Here is a 5628-nt window from a genome sequence, read left to right as displayed (position 1 = left end):
CTACGCCCACCTACACCACCATCCCGACCTCGACCAAACCTCAATCGGGATCATGCAGTTTGGTGACAAGAGCAGGAGGCCCAGGCACCACCTCCCCAACCTAGAAGTCGGGTACACCTCTTTAGCATCAACAACAACGAAGAGGCAGGGCAGAGGGAAGAAGCTGGGTGCCGGCCACGCCCTCTCACCCACCCTGGCTCTAGCTCTGCATCATCCAACGACCCTCACGGCAGATGGAGTGCTCTTCTGCTAATTAAAGAGGGGAGCCCTAGCGATCCACATCACTAGGGTTCTTCGACCCTCTAGAAGAAGACAGCGGGGAAGAGGCACAGTGACACGTGCGGACAGGGAAGTGTCGAGGGAGGCAGCACATGAGGAAAGGACAACGTTCCTCGGCGTCGACCCTCACCCCCTCCGCACGTCACTGTGACCTTCCCCTCACTAGAGTCCTTCCACCCTCAGAGAAGTGGTCGCCCAGCGGACAACACCAAGCTCACTCGGAGGGAAGCGTCGCACTTTATCGCCATCGCCACTGAAGAAGATGGATCTAAAGAAGAAGAGAGGGGGCTGAAGGAAAGGATTGGAGACACCACGTCCCCTAGGGGCCTCCCTTTATAGCCCAAGGCGGTGCGTTGTGAGTGGCTCCGGGCCCTCCGATCAGCCACCAGCGACTACAAAGGTCCCTGGGGAACCGGCTAGGCGTCCCTTCAATCCCCAGGGTACTTTGTAGCCACTAATGGCCAATTGGAGGGCCCGAAGCCGCTCATAGCACACTGGCTAGACGTCCCTTCAATCCCCGTAGCATGCCTCTAGGCGGTTACATGATGACGGTCGTGCAGTAAAGGCAGAGTCGGGGAGCCGCTGGCAACGAGTCAAGTCCCCACTCCACTTTCCTTCGAGCATCGCCCGCTCTGCACATGCCTCCTCGCAGGACTTGAGGGGATCCGCCTCCCCCCGGGCCCACCGGCTATCATCGATGGTTTGGATCCACGTGCACCAAGTCCCATGGCTCCTCCTACACTAGATTTGCTCCACGTGGCCTCAACGTCCCATCTCCTAGACAAGATGGGATGGCACATGGGCGTGCACACGTCATAACTCCTCCACTAGGCACGATGGCCCAGACGCCATCAACCGCCTACGGAAGGCGTCAGCGGACAGGACGTGCCCAGAAGCCACCCCCTTCATTGGCAAGGAGGCCCCACAAATAGCCTCAGGGGTTGCGCCGGCTCCCTAGATAGAGCAGCCCGACCCCCCGATCAAAGGGTGCTCGGGTGGCACATCGCCCAAAAACCAACCAACTCCTTGGAGTTGGATTAGGAGCCACTAAGTTGTAATCCCAACGAGGGCCTCCATTCAAGCCTCGGCGCGCTCCCACTTTCCTAATCTATGGCTGCAGAGGGTCGGCCCCAAAAGGCTGGCTTGAGAGGATCGAGACCTGTTATCGTAGCCCTCAGAAGGAAATGGAGCTACAGATGATTAGATGGCCCCAAGCCAGAGCCTAGCGCTTTTGATCACCTGGCCCACGATAGGTTCCGATCAGAAGGAGGGTGCCCCTGGGCATATGGTCGGTGACTCCCAGACATGCTCACCGAGCCCTCGCTCGAGTTGAAGACCTGAGTGACATAGATTCATGAAGGGATCAACATCATCTCTGCTCGGCCCCGATAGCCGAGCACCATCCATCAAACTGGAGAAGAAGGCCCTAAGCAGGGCACAACACTCTTGTCAGCGAAAGCCATCCCCGCCAAGGAGGGTTTGGTCACCAGAAGATCAAATTCAGCCCTTTGTCGCCATCATGCCAGATGAGGATACGAAGGGCTCGGGGGCTCCTAACGAGATCCTAAAATATAGGTATGTTAAGCCTTGGGTCCAATGGTCCCTGAATGAAGAAGACCCCCTGACCGATCCCTTTAGGATAACTCAGGGGCTCGGGGGCTATGCCCATTGGGCACGCTTGTGTGCACCCTTTGGCAAAGAGACCTAGCCAAGCCTAAATTCACCATAGCTTTCGCCTGAGGCTCGGGGGCTTCCCCGAGCTTCGGGCTCCCAATCTATGGCATCTCAGGTCCTGGTCCTTGGTTCCTGCCCGGCTAACGATGCTAGCCAATGCCCAAACACAAGAAGACAAGCCCTAGGCTACCAATGCCCAAGGGTTCCCTAGCGATGCTCCCAAGGTGTGCCCCTACCAACTGCTCCTCCGATAGGGTCACGTCCGCGGTGTGACACAAGAAGACAAAGATTCCCACGGCCTCTGAGGGTTCGAGGGCTTTTGGGCCTGCATGTCAACCAGTAGAGCCAACCTCCTTCACCACCAAGATGACTCTAGAAGGTCTCACTCGGGGGAGGCCGGTCCAAGCTAACACCGCCTGACACGCAGAGTGTCACAACAAAGTAGTCGAACAACGCCCAGGCTTCTTTGGCTCCAAGACACCTCGACGGTCCATGGTGCATCGCTGCAAGACCTTCCTGGACTCCTGTGCATGTAGACCATAGACTATAAACCTCCAACTGCCTTGTACCCGACCTATCTCGTTATATTGGGGATAAGGTCAGACCTAGAGGGGGGAGGATCCTGATTCAATCTCTATTCCATTCCATCTGCCTCCGATCTACACCGAGAGCAAGGCAACCCAAAGAGGGGCACCGAGAGCCTCTCCCCCACCGCATCCCACCGTCTCCTTCCTCTCTGACGAGGGGGAGACTCCACCAGCGGTGAGGCAACCTTAGGATTAGCACCAAGCTAACCCCCTACCAAACTCTTCTTCCTTTACACTTTGTTGTAACCCCCCCTAGATTTTGGGTCATCTTGAGTATAAGGATCATCAGCTGCTGGACATAGGGACAGATTTGGCCTGAATCGGGATAAACCGTTGCGTCTTCTCTGCGTGATTCTTGTGTTCTTGAGTCCATCCGAGCCACCGGAGACCCCATACTCTGACACCAACTTGAACAACATGCTTACCGCGGTTTTGACTCTGTGACACCTAGCCTGATAGTTCATACAACCACATGTCTATATGAGTAGACTTGATCTCACACCCTATTAGATAGAAGTATAATTTCTACTAGGAGGCCGGTGTTGGCAGCGGATTGTCAAGATATGACATGGATGCTATGTGATCTTCCATGGTCTGGTTAGCGTGGTTGCTATGCGATCTTTCATGTAAAATTCTTGTTTTGGCTATGTTCAAGCCCCTTCTTATTGACCGGATGATGTGGTATCATCCGGATTATTGAATTGGATGATGTGGTATCATCCAAAGCCTTTTTCCAACCCCTGAGAAGCTGTGGTAAAATTATATGGACATCTAAGCTCGTGTACTTTCAGGTATGGGGTCTTGTTAGGCCTATTCCGTCCACTGATCATGGATGACATTGTGCCTATCATGTGGGGAAAAGTGTACATCCTCTGCAGAGCGTATTAAATCTATTCGAGTAGCCACGTCCTTGGAATGGGCAACCGCTGGGATGAGATCTCTTATGATTAGATTTACTTTTATGTGTAATAGAACTGTGCTAATGTGATTAATGAATTTTTAATACTATCCCGATAATTGGTGAGGATGGTAATACTCTACCAGGGCCCAACCCTCAATTATTACTACTACTACCTACTCTTTCCACCTCCACAAATAACCACCACCACCATCCACCACCCCTCGACAAACAAGCCTCCACCATCCACCACCGCAAACAAGCCTACACCATCCACTCCACCGAACCCTATGGTTAGGGCTTGCTGAGTACGATCTAGTCACCTGTTGTTGACTCACAGATTTTGAAGAAGATTGCAACTATGATGAAGAGGTGAACCATGAGGGATAGGAGTCACGCAAGGATTAGGAACCGATGGATAAATCTTAGGACCTAGGGATTCGACCGCGCTCAAGCATGCTTGTGGTTTATAATGGCACACACTGTAAAATACCGCTATAGTAGTTACCACTCCGATATAAATAAATCCGCATTACAGTAGATATCTAAAATACCTTACTTTTAGATATCTATAAAGTTCAGAACTACTGTAATACCTAAAAGTTCTGAGCATAGCCATAGGCTTTATAGATATCTATAAAGTTCAGAACTACTGTAATACCTTACTTTTAGATATCTATAAAGCTCAGAACTTTTATCCTATATCTGTGTGCCATTTCTGTTATTTGGTGCGTACTTGTGAGTGATCCTGGCGTAAGTACAGATACACTTTGGACTCTCAAAATGAGGGGCCGACAATGACCAAGAGTGGTTCAAATGTATATAGAACGGATTTTTTTCTATTTCCCACTACTAGATAGTGGGCATAATTCTCATGATAAGTCTCAAAAGATTCATATTGAACTTCAATCTTTCTTGTGATATAGTTTAACTTAAATAGTTTTTCAATGATTTTAATGTGAAGAAACACAGAGTCCAGTCGGCTATGAGCAACAACGTCTGAACTTCTGAACTTCTCGAGAAGAAGGAGATGAGAAGTCACAAGTCACAAGATGAAGCCACAATGCATGGGCTAGTCGGATGGCCAAACGAGCCAATTTTGTATTTTTAGAATGGATGGCTCAATTATCAATTATGTGTTATAACGTGCAACAGGTTTGCACTAAGGGCCTGTTTGGTTCCAAATAAGTCACTTACTTATAAGTTAAAAAGTGAAATAAGTGACTGATTTTGCTAAACACCACCAACTTATAAGTCACCCCTGCTTATAAGAAATAAACTGGTTGACCCCTGCTTAAAACTTATAAGCCACCCTTTTCCGCGTGGGGCCCACACCTTTCACTTAACATGCATGAGCTTATAAGTCATCTACAACCAAACATGCATGACTTATAAGTCACTGGTTTTCAGTCACCTGACTTAATAAGTCACCTGACTTATGGAAACCAAACAGGGCCTAGTAGTCCAAATGGGCTAAGAGCTTGTGACATTGCTACTGGCTGGACTAGAGACATATATAGGGGATACACATACCTGGGTCTGAGCCGCTTACTAGGCTGGACCTAGGCCGTCACACCCAGTACATCTCCCCTAATCTGGCCCAGCCCGCACCAATCCTATCCCCCATGGAGGACCACTCCGCTGTTGCACTTGCACCACTGTCCTCTGTTGGCCTCATCATTGTTGCTCAAGCCTTCCATTGGTTAGATCTCCTACAAAGCAAATAAAATTCTTCTCGAATAATTAAGAACTTGGGCTATGTCCCAAATTGACACACCCACTCCTCTCTTCTAGCTTTCACTAAGGTCAAGTAGAAATAGCACTCCTACCAACCCTAGGGATGGATCTAAGAAGATGCGTAAGCAAAACAACTAAAAACAAGAGAAAAAAACTCAAGTGTGCAAACTGGACGGTCCGGTATGCATCTGGGACCTGTCTAGTATGACTATACAACATATGTAACTTTTCGAGAATAAGGGAAAACACAATTAAACAGTCTCCAAAAAATGTGAATTTAAACTAGAGGTTCTCATCAGCATAAGAAATCACTCCCCATAAAATCTTCTAAAAAATCGCAAGTCAAGAATACTAGACCACCAAACAGGACCAGTCAGACTGCAGTGACCTTTGTCCAAATATTTGAAACTGATTCGAAGCAACTCCAAAAATTTTGAAACATGGTGGAGTGCT

Source organism: Miscanthus floridulus, chromosome 9 (assembly GCF_019320115.1).
Source record: "Miscanthus floridulus cultivar M001 chromosome 9, ASM1932011v1, whole genome shotgun sequence".
In the NCBI taxonomy this organism is placed as follows: Eukaryota; Viridiplantae; Streptophyta; class Magnoliopsida; order Poales; family Poaceae; genus Miscanthus; species Miscanthus floridulus.
The sequence above is the reverse complement of the archived record's forward strand: the minus strand, read 5'-3'. Positions refer to the sequence as shown.